The sequence below is a fragment of the Diuraphis noxia genome, unplaced genomic scaffold (genome assembly GCF_037042655.1).
Source record: "Diuraphis noxia isolate RWA-SAM2 unplaced genomic scaffold, SU_Dnox_SAM2 contig0003, whole genome shotgun sequence".
Classification (NCBI taxonomy): domain Eukaryota; kingdom Metazoa; phylum Arthropoda; class Insecta; order Hemiptera; family Aphididae; genus Diuraphis; species Diuraphis noxia.
Genome location: NW_028301713.1, coordinates 36,043,714 through 36,064,365, shown reverse-complemented (window position 1 = coordinate 36,064,365; position 20,652 = coordinate 36,043,714). Strand labels below are relative to the sequence as shown.

The following is a 20,652-nucleotide window of genomic DNA, read 5'->3' as shown; positions in this document are numbered from 1 at the left end:
ATATGTTTAAACCTTAGTAAACAATTTTCGTAAAATAAAACATAGAAATGTATAAATTCTTTAAACTCTTACTAGGCTCGTGTTATTAAGTTAATGTAGACAAAATACATATCACAACATTCGATTAGGCACACTAGTGTGTCAATTGTTTTACGTAGACAATTAAACAAATTTTTTGCGAAAAATTATAATCATGCAGATATTATGAAAATAAATACAATTTAGCTTCAACCGAAAGCGAAGGTTCTTTAAAAAATCTCCAACTGTGGTAAAGTTGAAAATAATATCTAAAACGTCAGCTGGAGTCTGACATTGTGAATACCACTACAAAAATCAGTATCACTCTTTAAAGTGATATTGTGTTAGTTTAAAATCAGTTTACATAACCCAATGATACCTAGTCTTAAAGATTGATGTTATCGTGAAATTTGAAACGATTCAAACGAAAAACATTTTCGAATTCTTAATTTAACTGCAAAAGATGACTGACCAAAGTGGCAATCAGGAATCACAGAATACGTGGATAGTAATTTTGGACGTTTTTTTTCGCATCACAGGTTGGTGCTGCTTTCTTACACAAGTAACCGCATTGACTAATAATAAGACTATATAAATAGTGATTAACTGTCACGTTCAAATACAATATTCTTTGTAGTGGACCTCGTTGAAACAGCGCCAATTCATCGTAGTTTACGGCAAATGCATTTAACAGATAAGATAATCTTAATGTTGGAATAACCGAATAATTACAATTTCTACATTTCTCTACACAAAAAAAAAAAAAAAAATACACCAGAAATCTGAAAATGTAGTATGTGCAATTTTTTAAAGACACGTTCAACTAAAAAATATTTGACAGAAAATGATATATCAAAAAACATCAATGTAAAACACCAATTCATTTCACGCTTCACTTAAAATCTAAAATGTTAACGTCATATTTTTTTTCTGATTATTGTATTGTTATTTTATAGGGACCCAAATTCCAAGAAAAACTATTTTTCTCATTATATACATAAAACATTTATTTATTTTTGCTTTTGAACGAACTTTCTTTGAAAAGTAAAAAAAAAAAAAATAAAAAAAATATTTATGTAATGTACAATAATAAATGCGCAAATATACGAAAAATTTGAAATTGTCAATGACTTCGTGTAAAAACACTAAAAACGCATAATATTATATATTTAATTATTTACATTTTAAATATTTTATATACTTGCATGAATTCGAATGTACTGACACATATTTTTCAGATGTAAGAATATATATATTTCTATGAAATTTTACTGAAAATAAATGTTGGTACCTGTAAAATTCATATTGTCGATAACCAATATTTATACTTAGTCCATTTCTAAAACTCGAAAACAAAAAGGTTCCTATTTGTGACCTGAGTGTGTTAAAGATCGATTTGATATCAAAGACCTTTTATGACGTTGCTTTCGAACGCTCCTTATCCTTTTTAATGATCGACCTTTTTCATCAATATTCGTGTACTTGTGAAAAACCATATGTGGTCATCCGGAATAAGGAAATGTACAATGTGAAATTCATGCGTAGAGATATCTGGTATATAGGCAAAAGTTGTCTCGTTAAAACATTTAATTGAGAGACTTGTACGCTACCCAGCGAAAAAAGATCATACGTATAATACCTACTAGCAAAATATCATGATTGTTGGCAGTAAAATTTTTTTTTTTTTTTAAATCCAACACGCACAAGTTGAAATTCCGATTGATGACGGTCATTACATTCTGAATGCTTACTCATAATAACCGATCAAATGATAGTGTCAAAGAAAAATATCGTTGGTTTCAGTAGGCTTATCATCAAAACATATAATATCTGAGATAAAGATAATTTAAGCAAATTATTTGACCCCATTTATCCGCACCGGTTACGTGAGTAATTAGTTGGTGGACATTTCAGAAATGGGGCTAAAAGGGAGTTGCGTGTTCGCGATCGTTTCCCAGAAACTAAAAACCATAATTTATATCATATATATATATATGAACTTCCATCAGTTTGGACATGGCAATAATTAACCTTATCCAGAAGGAAAATCCTCGTGCTACAGTATTAAAATCACAATTTGCCAGTGAAGGGTCTTCCGTCAGCCAGCCAGGACATGTGAACCGACGAATTAATTGGTTCTCTTCCGGTCTCCAGAGCAGAAGGGACACAGCACTAAACCGGAGTTTAATTAAATTTAGATTTGTTATTTACAATTATTATTCTTTTTATATGTATTATGTACGTAATGGAAGCAAGAAATACACCTGCCCGTATTTGACACGGATTTGTGCTGTTTAGTATTGAACATTTGAGCAACAATTCGAAATGTTTTTGACATAGTACTGTCCTTAATTCTATTAATTAAATTCGGTCCGAGAGATTTCGCTGCATTTCATCGGATCTCCGTACACGCGAATAAACTTTTCATTAAAACTTTCGAATCGTTTAAAAACGGAACTTGAATTCCAAAATAAAGCCAATGAAGAGTTTTAAAGACTCTTCAGCCACAGTTATTTCTATTCGAAACGGAAGTTTGAATGAATAGTGATAGTAAATTTAAATTATAACTTGTTTATTATTAAGTATAATTTTTTATCTTTAATAGAATCACAAAATGTGCCACTATCTATAATGTAAATTATAGACATTTTTCAGAACCATTCGACAAATTTTTTTTAAATAAGTTTAAAAAAAATGTATTTTATTTATTAATTTAATTGTGTTTTAAAATAATAATTAAAACACCAAGCATTTTTACAATGTTTTACAATTCATAGTAATTATAATAATAATTGATAATGTAATTGTTCACAACAGTATTTACATTTACTACAATACTTTAAAATATTGGTTAGCTTATGAGTCTTGGTCAGAATCTGAGGTTAAGGTGTTTTCATTGGGCTCTAGTAGGATATCCTGAGGTAGCCTAGGTTTGAGTCTTAAATTGACGGATCTTCTACTGATTTTGAAGTGAAGTGCTCCGTCAACTTTATGAAGTTTTTCGTGGACATTTTTAAATCGTTTTGTTATCCAAGTTAATAGGTGTGGTTGGCCCGTATCGTTGTGTAGTTATTTTTTTCTCATGAACCAAAGGACCTTTAGGGCTATTCTTAGAAATGTATTTCGGAAGGTTTGTAATTTTTGTTTTTGAGGTAGCTGCCCATACTGGGCAATGGTCTTACAATTGCTGTGTATAGGAGAAGAGAGCATTTCATATCTATAGTAGAGCTATGATTTAATAGGGGGTACAGATTCGCAGCCTTGTGTACCCACTACCCTTAATTTAATTTTTTGTTAATGTATATTTTCTAGCTTAGTTTTTCATTGAGGTGTAATCCTAGGTATTTTACTGAATCATCTTTGTTGTTCCAATTGATTTCTTGATTGTTAATTTGTATAGTTAAGTCGGAATTATGTATTTTCTGAGTGTAAATATTTTTGCTTCGCTTTTGGACGGGTTTAGTGTTAGTTTTCATTTTGAGTACCATAGGGATAGTTCGTCAAGGGAGCTTTGTAGGTCTTCAAATGCTTGATTTTGAGTTATTATTGCTGTATCATCTGCGAACATAGCTAATTGGCAGTTTTGTGGCGTGTATTTTCCTATTCTGACAAACAATCTAATTTTCTATAGCTGCATTAAATAAAAATTAGATTTATAAAAACAGTAACATTCGTACTAAAAATAAATACAAATTTTCAATTTTTTTGAAATTTTATTGATAGTTTAATTTGAAATTTATATAACATCTTAAATTAAAAAACAAATCAATAAATGAAATAAATAAATAACAATGATTAATTATTACTGACATTTTATGTATTCTATCTGAACTATATAAGCGTTTCAGATGTGTTAGATAATAATGGGGGAATAATAAAAAACACGATCCATTTTCAAAAATACATCGAATTATACCATCTCAAATAATAACTTGTATAGAGGCCAAACTTTTTTGTGTTCGATTAAACCAATTGCAGCACTATTTGTATACAAATCTCTTTTATATGTGCATCAAATCTGAACATCGAAACAACGGTTAGTCACATGTAATTCTAAAGCATGAATGGGAATGATGTACATTATAAACGTGTTTCATATTCATCCGATGTAATTGACGATCTCCATTTGAATGGGTGACAGTTAATATTTGCTTTGAAAACGAAAACAACATTTTTATTTTATTTTTTATTTTCGAAAGGGATCTCAAAACGATGAATCGTTATTAGAACCGAAACTAGCCAGCGTATTCGGTGACGTCACCGATATCGCATAATACATCCCCCTTACCCACCTAACCTACCTTGTACCTATATATACTTTAGTGTCGCATCGTTTACTTTTAGAAACGCATTCAACCGGGCGGTCTCATTAAGCAGAGTGCCATACTTATCGGACTTTTTTTCACCAGAAATATTGTCAGGTAAATTATTCAAGCATTGGGAATAATAATGTTTTTTGAAAGTGTCGATGAGGTACGATACGTACACTACACCACCAACCATTTGGTAATATGTAGAAACGCGTTCACACGACGATGCACTTATTTCAGTGCACCCCGTGAAGTACGACAACACTATGTATCATTCACACGCAATCTTGGCAAGCAGGATTGCTTCAAAATTGAAATAATAATAATATAATAAAAATAGCAAATAAAAAACGATAGCAATTATAATATTTTATTGAAATAAAAATCGCGATATTTTGTTATGTCGGAATAATAATATCATATTATAGTTTCTGTTTATTTCACTGAGCTAACAAAATATAATGATTATGATATTTGGTTCTGTGAACGCAGTTGCAAAAACGGAGTTTTTGTTTTCAACTAGCAATTTTAGCGAAGAAAAAATATAAATATACCTCAAAATGTAAAGAATATGACGTAAGTCTTTGAATTTATTACAATATTATATTGATTATCATTGAGTATAAGATATCTTTAAGGTGAATAAATCAAATAATATGTTGTAGTGAGATATTAAATCGTGATTTTTGCAGTCTTATTTATTAATACTCTTCATTGTTTATTTAAATATTTCTGGATGATTATTGGAACGTAAAGCTTAATTTATCTCTCTAAATACCTGTCTATCTAATCTATCTTCAGGTATTGTTCATATTTCTCTTATAAACAAATATTATTGCAACATCAGTTACGAATTATTGTTATATTTCAGATTCAGAGACTCAGAGTGATGCAAAAATACATTCCAGGTTACTATATTTAATGATAAATTCATACTAATTAATGAGACTTATTAAAAATCATGACTATTCACATACAAAATATTCGTAGTATAATGAATTATATACAAAAATGTTGTCAGCATCATACAACTATATATTACCAATGTATCATCATATATTGTATAGTTCCGTTTGGCATACATTTAAAATTATTATTTGGTATTTTTTCACAAGATGCGTCAGCTTTGAAACTCAACCATACATATAATTTACTCAAAACACGAATCCAGCTCATTCGTCTTCAAGCATATCTATGCTTATAGGATGAGCTTGCAAACATGTTATTATTATCTTGTCTTAAACTATTACTTTTGTTGTTTGTTTGTTTGCTAAATAAATATATTATTATTATTATTATTATACTAATACACTATATTAGCTGGTTCTGAAATTCCAACCAACCAGATGTTTTTATATTTTATAATAGAATACCAGAGCAATGTTATAACAATGGAGTTCAAGATGGCTCTTTAAACGAGAGTAGATTCAATAGACTTGTTGATCTGTTGGGTATTTTAAAGTGTAATTTAATTTAATAAGTGCCAAAAAATCTAAGAATATAATATATAATGACACCATGCCACCTGATTATCAACTACCTAACATAAAATTCCGTTTGTGATGTCCATGACGTGTAAACCTCAAATTATTTATAGGTAGGTAGTGTATTTTAGTTTGTTATAGTTTTATGTGAAATATTTAAGAATTATGGAAAGAAAACAATTATTTCGAAGAAGAAAAAAGGGGACACACACACACACACATATGTGATGTCATCTATGGTGCAGTAAATCAGTTTGACATTAAGAAAAATTACATTTTCCTATCTAAGTTTTTAATATTTATTCAGACAGATGATAAATGCATTAAAACAATTTTTTTACGAGAATATTTTCATTGATATGCGCGAATGGTGAATGCGTACGTGCTGTTTAAATGTATCATATTTTCAAAAATAAACGCAGTTTAATATAATTATTTTATTTTACAACACCAGTTAAATTCTTAGAAAAATGAATAAAATATTCAGACGATTTTATCCATTCTTTAAACTCCACTATAAATGAGAATGCGTATTTCTACTGTAAAATATTGATTTAGAACACCATTACTGCATAGTACAATATTAATTGTAGGTATTGGGTATCACGATTTAAAGAAGAAAACCAAATAAAATAAAAAACTCATGGTTTTAGATGAAAAAGCATATTATCATTGTTCAAAGTCCATTATGAATATATGTTTACAAAGAATTTCGGCGTGATTTTAACACAATAAATAACAATGAAAACATTCTTCATGCGAAAACTATGAGTAGCTATAATGTTAGAATAGTTTTACTAATAATAATATTATATTAAAATTAATTGTTTAAAGTGTAAGTGCCTTGATAATGTTGTATAACTAGATGTTTACAAAAATGATGTTGTGAGAATGCGTGGTACAAGAATAATTGGGAAATGTGTATAGTTTTGTAATAAAATCGCTTACTATTGTTGCTATGATTTTTGGAATATAAACTTAATTGGATAAATTTTAAATTTGCAGAATAACGATTATTTTCAAGTTTACATCAAAAGTTATGAAAAACACACTACGAAACACCGCAAATCTTATAAAATTCACTTAATGAAATCGTTCTGCGTAATATTTTGTATACTACACACGAATAAGACATATTTATGGATAAAGATATACACGTACGTATTATTATTTTAATGAACATGATAATTTTTCTATCATTCTATTCTCTACTGTTTTATTTTAATTTATTGTAAAAAAATAATTTTCAACAAAATCTCTAAATAATAAATTATGGTCTATAATTTTTTTATTTTTTTTTTATTACCTCGTCACCTATTGACCTACAGTCATACACATATAGTAGACCACATTTATATTATGCACCCAAAATCACGCATTAAAATCAATGTGTATTAAGTTAATTGGGAATTTAGGTGCACATAATATAACGCCTTTTAATCCATATTAAGCTGATGCTCATTTACTATTAAATTTGATTTATAACATTAAATTAACACTATTTCCAGGATTAACAAATGCATATAATAAAAAGCTTAACGTGAGTGAGTATTTTATAGAGGATAAGGCAGGAAAAATAATAACTGGACAATAAAATATCAGTTTTAATGCACGATATCGATAACATCGATCATCATATAATATTGAATAAAAAACATTCTAATACATTTGGTTGTAAATCATTAATTCATTTAAATGCCTTTAAGCCAGATGTTAATGCTTAATTTTTGATACTCATTGACGACTGCATATAAGCAAAGCGCATTCACGTTTATAAAATAAAGTGTATAGGTATTTAAGACAAATTAAATTTATTGGTTATTTCATCATTATATTTTTTATTCAATAATTTATTCTCAAGCATTAATAATCACTAAAATTTGGTTATTTCCATATTATATAGTCGTGAGTGACTACACTGATTTTTAAATATATTTTGGTAACCTGTGACGTCAGACAAAAGCCAAGATGAACGAATGAATTACACTACGAGAAGAGGAAAACCTACATATTTTTATTATCGTCACGTATGAGTACTAGAAAGATGGGTACCTAACTATAAGTTATAGGTTTCCGAAACATAGTCACCCATACAATATGTTGTACTAAACTTGGTTTTTTACGATTTAAAAATACGTTTTAGCTGCCGTACACTATTTAGTATCGTCAAAAAAGTATTTGCTATAAACAAAAAAAAAAGTAATAATAATAAATAAATAAATAACAAAAATCTATGAACGTTGATCGAGAAAACCTTAACCAACATCGAGTTATTTATATTTATTTTGCTTATCCAATATAAGTTTATTACAAAAATATATGCGTAAAAATGTAAAATACAAATAATTTTTACGCTACCTTTCATAATATTATATTGTTATATGGAGAATTATTCAGTTTAATATGTTAATTTAATTTGAAACCCTATTAAATTTACTGAAAATTTTCAATTAAAAAGCGTAAATACAACGCAGGTTATAATGTATAAGTGGATTTAAAATTTTTGTACGATCGGATCAGAAGAGACTGAAGAGAGATAGTTGAAGTGAATTAAATTAAGGCATACATCCCATGGACTACACCGACTTAGATCTTAAATATCCAAAGTAATTTAGATTTATGGGAAAAGGTATATTATTGTATTTTAATATAATGTTTAAGCCATTGTTTGTTATAGTGTAAAAATGTTAATATTCCTATTTCAATATTTTTTCTAGAACAGCCTGTAAAATATTTGATGATTTATACAAACTGCACAATTTATCGGGAAGAATGGAATCGGGAAATCGGTGACTATTCTGATCTGATTCATAAATTACGTGTAATTTGTAAGCAGAAGAAATGATGAATATATTTTATCATGCATTTCAACAGTAAACAAGGTATTGGTATAGGTCACATATATTATTATTATTACTATTATGTTATTGTGACGTAAGATAGTTAGATATATCTTTCGTGAGCGTTAACATTGTGTGAAATGTTTATGAATATTAAATAGAAAATACATTTTTAGAATTAAATATTTACTAAATATTTAGACCTTAACTTTTCTACCTACATATACAGAATGTGTAATGTGTCGTTAAAACGACATTTAGAAATTTGGCATCGAAAACTGGTATAAATTTCCTATTAAAAAAATTAATAGGGTTAGTTTTGAGGAATTCGATGTCCATAACCAATTTGTTATATATCGGTTTACAATTTTTTTTGGACCGTAGTCGATAAATACCGATCATGGTTTGTTTTTACCCCAAAGCTGATGTTTCCCCTTATTTGTTATTACGTTTATTGCCGTAAATAATAACTTATGGGAAGGATATACCAACAAATCTGTACACATTCGTGGTGCACCAGTTTATCCTAAGGAATTTATTATTTAAATTACTATAGTGATAAGTTGTTAAATCCTTAAGTATGACATGCTCGCGTGATTGAATTTAGTCTTTTAATTAAATATTTTGCTATATATTAAGTACTATTTAATAAGGAACACAAGTTGCGTGATCATTACAGCACGACAATATATCCAAAACTTGATTATACAAAAAATTATTGATAATTTTATTACAATTATTATTATCATTGTATTACGGACCGTTTTATTTTGTCACAATAACTGTTATGGTGAATACCATCATTAATTTTGATTACATATAGGTAGGTACAGTAATTTGTAACACTAATATGATTTTTATGTAAACGTGAACGTAAGCTACACAAAAGAAATGTAAGGTACATCCCAACAAAAATTATTAAGTAATAATTAATAAAGTATTTTTATTTTTATCTGTTGTATATACAATTTAATTCATCGTAAATATTGAATCACATGTTAAGGGACAAGTGTAAATAAAACTGAGGTTAGAAAACAAAAGGCAGCTTGATGACCAAGTTTGCATTTTTAACTGAAAATGGATTTTTTCATATCTTTATCTTATATAAAAAAGAAAATAATAATAATTTGACATTCAATTGGAGGAAAATATAATACTTAAGAAAACTCCCTTGAGATAAAGCGATACTCGTTTGTTCATGAAAAAATATAGTGCATTAAGAACTACGCTCTTTTTTTTAAAAAAAAACCCATTAAATTCATTGAGAAAATTTGTACAGTACGTTTAATAAGGAATCACCTTGTTCACAAACATATACATAATATATTACAATATGAATGATACATTTTTATAACGATGGTAAATAGCTATAATTTTTTTTCCGTTTATTATTATTATTTTAGTTGTCGTTTTTATTTTTCAATTCAATTTCGAGCAGAACAAAAAATGACGTGGTACTAACAAACCCGTTTTAAATTATCTCGATTACATCATACGAATTTCACTTGACAGTTTGTTTGACATTAAAAAATACATAATCTGTGACAATATCAATATTTTATGACATACAATGCAAATTGAAAAAAAAAACTTCGATTATATTTACTATTAACCAAACCATCGACTATTAATTGTGTGTTTATTATTATTTACGAGTATTTATTTATTTATTTTTTGTTTACTTGTGCTATACTTATACTACAATCAATTTCCAAAAATATGATAAGTTTGATTACAAATATATTAAAATTAAAATTAAAAAAATAACGGGAGGAATACGATTCTTCAAATTCATCGCAAGAAATAAATACACATTGATCGGTCTTTCATCTAACAAGGGATTTTTATAATAGAAATAAATTGATACAAGTCATGTGAAATGAGGTGACGCGTGAAACAAATCATCTTTTCGATTTATTTCCGTTTAAACGATATCCCGTTTAGTATACACTGCGCTGTATTAATGCTGAATACACAATGATGCTGTTCTGTATTAATCAAAAGGTTGAGGGTTGGGAGATTCAATTTTTAACCTCTACCCCCCCCCCCCCCCCCCAAAAAAAAAAAAAAAAATTCGTAGTAAGCTAACATCGACGATGTGTAACTATAGTGTGCAAGGAGAAACCAAAACCCAAAAACGTTAAAAAAAAAAAATCCTTGCGCTTACCTCTCTGAAATTGTGACGGTGGCACTGATCGACGAGGTGTCGGACGCGAATTTCGGACTCGACAGCGGTGCACGGCGTGCGCTTGTGCGCGTCGCCAGCGATATAGACGACGACACCTGTACGTGTGTGCGCGTGTGCGCTCGCAAGCGTCGGTGACGGTGTCGTGGGTACGCGTACGGATCACCACCACTCGCCAGGAACCGCGGGTCTGGAGTGTGGCACCAGCGGTAGCGGCGGCAGCACCAGCGGCAGCAGCACCAGCGACGGCCTTGCGTGTCGCCGAGGGTTGTCAACAGGTGCCGCGAGAGCGCGAGGCGGCTGCAGGGGTATCGTGCGCCACCCGTACGTGGGGGGTCGGTGCAGTGGGGTGCGGGTAACTTTGAGGGTCCGCCGCCGTGGGTCGTGCCGACTGCGCGTAGACCCGTACTCGGCCGCCATCTCACCCGCCGCCAGCCTTACACGCAGTTTCCCAAACTACCAACTCCTCCTCTCCGTTGAGCTTCAACTTCTCTCTGAGCCCCGGAAAACCCGCTCGAAAATTCTTCGTATACGCACTCGCATGATTCGAGCCCCCCTACCCCTTCCCACACATACACACACTTTGTTATAGGCCCGAAAACGTATCTTATTATCTCTGTTTATTTTCTTAATTGTGTTCGATAATGATTATGCAACAATATATTACTTTATATAAGTACATCGAAACAACAGTGAAGTGATTCGTCTGTGATTTGGACAATAAATTGGACGCTTTCCGATATAGATCACTATGGAACAATTAGGAATTTATTAGTTTTTTTTCTTTAATTCTAAACCATAGTTTCAAATTAAGCTTAGTGAAAATAGCTGACTGTTTTTAAGAATGATTTCATTTTGTCTTATTTTTGAGTATCGGTCACGTTCATAATATGCTGACAGTTTTATGTTCCCTGTCAAACACGGTAATTACTATTATATTATTTGGGGTGTCATATTGTTATAAATCTATATCAAATATTAATATGTACATCAATAGTATCAATATGCATTTTCAAAATCAATTTATCTTACACTAACCAACAACGCGCTACAATGTAGGTACCTATAATTAAGTGTATGCACTTAAGTTGTACTTAATATCGCAGTGAAACAACAATTAACAAGATGAAATCGATATCTCTATTCAATTATTATTTATTAGAAATGCTTTGTTCTTATAAGATGAGCATTTGCATAGTCTCATCTTGTTGCATAAAAATCTACGAGCGAGTACAAAACGACTTAACAGTTGTTCAATCATTATTGCGGTACCAACCGATTTACGCAAGCCATTGACATTTTATTATAATATTCAAATCAAACGAAATCGCAGAGTATGAATATAATAGTATCATAGTGTAGCGCTGTCTAAGGCAGTCTATTTATTATTAAAAATATAAAGATACGAAATGAAATGATACTGTTTTGTGATTTTTATTTATTTGATACAGCTAGTTTAAAATATATCTTAAACATAACTATCGGTCAATAATCTACTCTAGGATTCGACACTCAATCATATGTTGTTACTTAGAACTGGTCCGAAGTTTTTTTAACGCGATTTCCAACGTGTGTCGTAAATTTGGCGGACATCGGGATCGGCGAGCCGTTTAACTATTTTTGAAGTTCACATCCAAAAAGCTCTACGCGCAGTACCTATTAGACGGCGTTCGTTATGGCCTCTTAAAAAGTGTTAATATTATCAGACGCGAGTCGATATAAACTTACTTTATTGCTGGACGTTATATGGACGAGAAACATATTTTATGTATTCCAGGTTTTAATGTTTTTAATCTCATTATTATGTTTTTATCATTCTCATCCATTCGATTCAATCAATTCTACAAATGCCCACAAAACCATATAAATAGGATTTGTGTACTATGTGCAGTTTCAATAATGGAGATAAGAAAAATATGAAAATATTAAGTACCACTCATAAAGCACAGTACAATTTGTATCCAATACTCATTTTAAAATTTAAAATTCCTTAAAAATCCTTAATTCCGTAATCGTGTTTAAAAATCTTTGAAAACTAAAATAATCCGACGACTCGATGCTGTGATAATTTAAATATTTATATTGCTTCTGTCTGAATAATTAAATTCTATACAATTACTCGTAAAACTATACATATTAATAGTTATTACTTTAACCAATAATTAAATTTATTCTTGTTTTAGGCAATAAATCTAATAATCTTAATGAAAACCATGAAGTCAGTTAATAGTTTTAAAAAAATATTAAAATTCTTCAACTACACAAGGATTATTCAGTGTGAAAAAAGTTAGCAAAGGTGTATAAAAATACTATTATCTTAAATTTTTCTTAATTGCTTAAATGCTATTAAATGGTTTCAAATTGTTCGAACTTAATCAATTTTGAAGTTAAATTAAATCGTAGTAATGAGAATTAAAATCCAATAAAATAATTTTATTATAGGTATTATGTATAAGAATTTTCAATCAAAAATTAGTTTTGCTATTTAAAAAAAATAATGCTCTTGTCGGTTTTGGCATCAAAAATCAAATTATAATCAATTAAGGCAATTTATTGTGATCTTTAACTTGGACACATTGTATTTCTATTACAATATGCCATTAAATTATTCAAAAGATTGTACACTGTAATTTTAAACCGTTAATTAACTTTTTAACTCGAAACGAAACTATATATATAGTGTGTTATCGATTTTAATTTAATTAATACTATGGTTATGTAATATAACTAAAATAGGTTCCTAACGAGTCTTGTTTGCTCTAAAAGTTTAGTAGCATATAATCCTATACCTACTACTATCACAGTATCACACTAATTTAGTTAGCATCCATTCAATTTCGAAACACAGAAATACACACACACACACACACACAACACATACTTTGATAACCATCACTGCAGGTATTTAAACATCCGGATCATCATTACTGCAATCTCGACAAAGATGACGTATAATATATTTTTTTTTTATTCGCAACTTCAATTGAAATAATGGAAAAAGAATGTTTTTTTACTACCAAATATTTTTATTATTGTGTTTAATATCTCACATTAATGCAGTTACATAATATGATAACAAACTACTGAGACCAACACAATATTTTCGATATTATTATAAATGGTTATAAAAGTTTGTTGTTTTATTTTTTATTTTTTTGTATCTCTTCATTGCATTCGGCTTCCATCAGTATTAATTGTTACGAACTGAATGTTTGTTGATAAAACATTATCGTTAATTCTAGAAAAAATTATCGTCGTAATATTATTTCGGGTAATATTCATAAACGATTATTATTTTGTTTAAAAACTATCATTACGTTTTTTTTTTTATTTATCATGTTCACTTGATCGATAAAACGAATTTCGATTTGTTTTCAACAGACGTGGTCGACATTTTTAAAAACGATCCTGTTAGAATTTAGCCCATATTGAAGTTGAAATATTATCGTTGTAGTATTCACCAATAGTGCGCTACCCGGGAGTCACAAAATGTTAGTAAGGGTTTGCCAAAAATTAATTTTAATTACTAAGATAAATTTAATTTTGTGGGTATAGTGGACTAGCGTTATATTTATCTTAAAATATTGTTAAGGGCCGTGGTACAAAATAAATTGTACGCAGTACACTGATCTACAAAACGAGGGTTTCGATAACTCAATAACTGTGGTGTGTCGGTGGTAATGGCGGCGTCAGTAGTGGTGGTGGTTTTTGCCATCTGCTGGTCAGGCTTTGGAGATTAGGTATATAAGACTCGTATATAATAATATTACGTTCACTATTAGCGCGGTTCTTGCATGTCATTAGACGAGGAAAGCTAATGAGAAGTGCAGAGGAAAGTCGCTACGAAGGTAAGATGGCACCATTATAATATACTCGTTTAATACGCCCCGAAATAGATTAATTCCGATGATTTCGTTATTATAATACCTATAATAACATTACTGTATGTCAGATGTCAACGGCAAGTCAGACGAACGACATTCGTTTGTGTCATGAACACGGATAGACCTCCTTATTATATGCAATATTATAATATAATTTACTTACTACATTAGCATAAGGTCCGCATTGTTAATATGACAAACTTCAGGGCCACTTTTCATCAAAAACTCTACACCCATTGTGCAATGGTCAATAAAATATTATTGAGCAAACATACTTTACTTTATTTAAATACCAACAACTTAATGTTCCGTGGGTATTATAATAAGTGCGGTATACAGTAATATATAATTATAGAACAAATTATAACAGTGCCTACTTATTATTGAAACGGATGTACTTTACGATTATGATTATTTCTATTGAAATATTAAACGCATTTCAGAACTTCATGATTTTATTTTTCTAACTAATAATATTATAATATTGGAATTTCCTTTTTTCATTGGTTATCGTTACGGTCAGTGGCATAGTTACGGGGGGGGGGATGTAAGGGGTTTCCACCCCCCCCCCCCCGTAATTATGCCACCCAAAAAAAACTTTTACATTGGTATTTTATCTTCTGTGATACTGATTATTTTTAAAGTAATCTTTTTTTTGCATTTTTCGATGATGGAATATTTGAAACAAAATAAAAATGACGTTTAGTTTAACTAATAACTTGTAATTTGTGTCATAAATATATTTTAACCCCCCCGCCCCTCGCCCCCTAGAAAAAAATCGTATCTACGCCGCTGGTTACGGTCCATAAAAAGAAAATACCAATAAAATTACATGCTGCGTAAAAATTCGGTATAACAAAAGGAAAACATCTTAATTGTTATACAAATATTTTTATTGATTTTTAATGTTTATTTTCCACTTTACTGTTCCTTAAAAATATTTGAAATAATGTATTTCGGAACCGAAAATATCGGAGCCGGAACCCTAATTTAATTTATTTAGAACCGGAAACCTGAATTTTGTTAGCACCAATTTAACTAGGTATTTTAACATATGACTGTGCTTTTTGATTAAATTTTGTTTTTAAATGTATAATACATCGATACATAGTAAATCGATGTACTGGATGAAATATGTACCTATATTAAGTAGATAAGTACTTTCCAAATATAATCTTTGGTTTTGTCTCCTTTTTTAATAACAAAGCATAAAAAAATTATTCATTGATATTCTCTGTTCGTTGACAGGTCCCAATAACCGGACATGTATTATAGTCCTAGGTAGGTATGACAAAAAATAAAAATATAACTACTTATGGTATACGTCACGGCGTATGATTGACACTATCGAACTACTTGTATCTATTGTTTGGAGCTTTTTATTATCAGACCTGTCATCATCTGCAATGAATGCGGCACTAAATATAACTTCTTTCAGGGACTTTTACCAACATTACGACAGTTGCAATGATAATTTGTTTGACTACATTTATATGATTTCGAAAAAAAAAGTTTAGACTTCTACTTTTATATTTAATACGATGATTTATTTTATTTATCAAATGAAAAATTTTTTTGTTCATTTCAACTCAAAAATTTGATTTGATAATATTCAATTGGCAGAAAAGCAAAATTTATAATGTTATTGAATTATTTGTGCACAGACATCAAATACTGAACAGATAGTTTTTTCTATGAGCAGATATTTAAGTAACGAAGGGAACACCATATAAATTAATAGTATTTATTATTATCATTATTATGTATAAAAATAACGTATTTGACAAAATATCGTCGAATTGATAATTTGAACGGGATGACTTCAGGCGCGTACACAAAAAAATATTTTTTTTTTTTTTTTGGGGGTGGGGGGGGGTTTGGTTGTACATTTTTTTAATTATATAATCTAACCTATCTAACCCGGCTTGCACCGGGGTTTCATATGAAATTTATATTTATTTTTATGTGGTCATGTACATGACCAAATAGATAGGTATGTTCACATCAGTACTAGTCCTCGTTCATTCTAGCGTACCACGCCTACTGTAGTTCTCGTTATTTCATTTGCCGTTATAATTTTGGCACCAATATCTTATAATATGAAATTATTACATGATATCACTACGATACTACAATGTTTAAATCTTATTAATTCAATTTGACAAAATCTTTGCTAATATTAATTAATTTAATTGACTTATTAATTTAATACAAACATTGAAACATGCCGGTTTGCTGCTTTTTAAATTGCCTCAGTAGAAGTAAAAAGGTCAAGTGGAATACTGTCGAACAATTTGATGATATGGATAGCCAATGAGAAGCCGAGAGCTTATTAATTGACTGGGTCTGAAGGGGAATGTGCGTATCAGTAAAGATGTGATCATACCTATCTATTTAGTCATGGTCATGTAGAGGTGTGATTGACGATTGTATAGATATTAGATAGTGATCGAGCACTAAACGAGAATGTAAGTCATATTATGATGGCAATGCGAGCAATTAAATACAACTAAACTAACAATTAATAAATAATAAAACTTTTTTCCTGAAATTTCGGGGGGGGGGGGGTGAACCCCCCCCCCATGTATACGCGCTTGGATAACTTTCTGTGTAATTTATTATCATTACCATTCAAATTGATATACATAAATTTAAATCGTTTAATCTCTAAATAATGAATATAAAAACATAATAATGATAATATAATGTTTAATTAATTAACTCATATCGTTTGTTGATGATTATATTATTTAAATCAATATAATATTATATTCATAACTATACATTTTTCGAGTTCAAAATTATATTATCATGACTTATCATAATTATATAAAGGTCATGTCAATGATTAAAAGTGTGATTATAACAATGTCAGGATCAAAATGAAACTAAAAAAAGCGAAAGTGCAGAGAGAGATTGTAATATATATCACTCATGATTTCGTACAATGCTCCCGCAATTATATTGATATTGTGAACGTACCGTTAAGTCAAATACAATTATATTTTATCTTATTTGAAGTAAATAATTAAAACGGAAACTTTTCTGGATGACTTTCATGGTGACAACAAAACTTCGATACCTATAATATACCGATGTGCTATTTGAGGAGGGCAATAAAGGAAAGAACTTTGAAAAAACTATCGTTTTTTGGAGTAAGAATAAAAAATGCTTGATTACTATAATGCTTTGATAAAAATAATAGATTAAACAAAATGCTGACCTTTTTCATTTCAGTAAAATCTCCTTACTTACACTTTCTTTTTTGCTTTACAGGCATGTATTAATATTATTCACCTTATACTGGTCTTATCTTATCTACTTCATTATTTTATTAATCAAATTAGTTAAAATATTCAGTTGTTATTTATTAATATATTTTTAATCGATTAAAATGTTGGACGAGATAAAAAATAAGATAAGATAGATTTATTTACCTATGTATTTACTTAATATTTACAATTTCATCATAGTTTAACAATACGTCAATAATAATATTGACGAATTGTAAATATAATAATAAAATTAGTTTTAAATTTTATTATGTAAATAAAATTATGTTTTTATCATGTAAATTCGTATTTATTATTTATTTTTTGAAGTATATGAGGCGTTTCAAAATTTGGATTACTCCCCACCAACGTCAAAATATCAAATCATCACTGCTAATATCCAGTATGTAACATAATAATATATAAACAGTGGTAACTTGGAATATAGCACGAATTTCTGAGCGACCCGTTTATAAATTGTACAATCATTGTTAAGTGTGGTGATTCTTATGACTGGAACCGATCTCGTAAGCAACCGTAATCATGATGGTGTACCATTGCATTATGAATAGTAACAATAATAATAATTATTATTAAAATATGTTATTTAGAAGAGGAACGTGGCAAACGCCAGAAAACCTACGGTGGGAGTACACGATCAACATGATAATAATTATTTGGACCCTTGGGAGATTAACCAAAGCTTCAAGCATTACTATTATATCGAATATATATTTTATATATAAATATATCTATGTGCGCGTATTAAAAAGCAACAAAACAATATGGCGATTCGCTGAATTCGTTCGTTATTATTATTGTTATAATTTGTGGCTGGTGGCCATTGGTGGTTAGAAAACAAACGGAACTGCATGCCACTAGTGTTGTGAAAAATATTTTTTTTAAATATATTTTTTGAAGTAAATTTTTTATTGGCATGTATAAATTATATGAAAGAGCATATAATATTAATTCAAACATAAATAATACATCATTAAAATAATATAGTTTTTTTTTTCATTTACATTTCTCATATAATTATAAAATAATAAATTATTATGTTTTGAATCATTGAAAATACTAGTTATGATGAATGGTGATACATTAGATAATATTATGTTATAACTTATAACATATAATATACCTACAGCCATAAATAGGCTATAACAAAAAAAAACCAGACAAATGATGAAGCGACTTTTGTTCTGATAATTATTAACTTGTTTTTCTATATAATTTATATACTCTTCCGCTACACGTATAATGTTAACATTTTATTTTTATTCTTTAGAAATTAAAAAATGTAATTTTGATTTAAATATTATTTGAATGTTTCAAAATAATCAATTTGTAGATCTGTTTTTTAGAAAACTTTTGATTGTAAAATATTTATTTAAGTCAAGTGATTTATTTTTATTTATTTATTTATTATTATTTTGTAGGAATACATCATCTACTTGAAAAGTAATTATTTAGAAAAAAAAGGTTATTCTTTTTGAATAAATTTTGAAACACTTTTTATTTGTGTGTGTTTGAGTAAGGTTAAATTCTGGATACGATTTTCTTGCTGCAATAACGTATCATAGACGAATCGTACAAAACTTCCATAGCCTTCTACCCATTTCACTAGAGTGTTGCAAACACTTAAACCTGAGTATTACTTAAACATAAAATATACGTCATATAAAAGTACAGAGAGCTTTTTTTTTATAAAAAAAAAATTTTTATAAATTCAAAAAGTATAAACGTTTTAAAATTATTATAAATTTTTTTCATATTAATTTTTCATTGCAAAAACAATTTTTTATACTGAAAAGGGTCTTTTGTTAAGTTATTTGCTTTTATACAAACAATAATATAGTTTTTTTTTATTTCTTTTTCCTTCTTTTTCCGTCTTTATTGTAGTATTTCTTATATACAGCACATTATGCTATCTGTATACTGCTGTATTTCCCAAAAAACAGATATTAAATCAATAAAACATACATATCGAGGATGGAACAGAATAAAATAAACGCAATGTCTATTAATATTCATACTTCCATAAAAAAATGTATAAATAATTATAATTAAATATTATACTAATTAGTTATTTTTATAGTAAGTTAATTTTTAGACATGAGCAATATGCTTGCACAATGAAACTTATTTCTATTCGTTGAAAAGGAGAGCTAATTATCGACGGAATCAGAAGTGGTTGTGGATGTTTTTACAACGTAGCCAATATATATATATGTCTACGGTGGAAACTTGCAGGTGGTTTTCTCGTAATAGCTTATATAAAGATGCAGGTAAGAAGCGTTTGTAATACAGTTTATGTCAAAATTAAGGTTTTTAATTTTAGTCATACAAGCATTTACAACTCTCAAATATATACTCCCACTAGATTTTAATAAGTGATTCGTTCGTTGCTAAGTGCAAATTAGTTTTGGACTGTTTGTTTATAAGCGGTTGATGGGTGAAAAGAGCGTTTCACATCAGTACTTCAACACCCTCCAGTCACTTTGTGAAGTACTAAATCATGAAAGCACCAGCAATATTACTTCCTGCCTTCCTACCTAACCTAACCAGATAGATCAATGTTTTCGAATTTAAAACTGAAAATTTTGGCTGTGATTATTGAGATGCATACAAATGTAATTAAAACAAATCTCGAGTT

At 29.1% G+C, this 20,652-nt stretch overlaps 1 protein-coding gene across 3 annotated transcripts in view; it reads right to left on the bottom strand.

Annotated features, from left to right (window-relative positions):
- The window catches only part of unc-13-4A (BAI1 associated protein 3), a 173,478-nt gene extending 162,453 nt beyond the window's left edge, over positions 1 to 11,025 (bottom strand). For all 3 annotated transcript variants that reach the window (XM_089223563.1, XM_089223564.1, XM_089223565.1), the window contains exon 1: positions 10,820 to 11,025. The gene's annotated coding sequence lies outside the window, so the exon portion shown is untranslated. The remainder of the gene's footprint in view (positions 1 to 10,819) is intronic.
- Between the last annotated feature and the right edge of the window lie 9,627 nt (positions 11,026 to 20,652).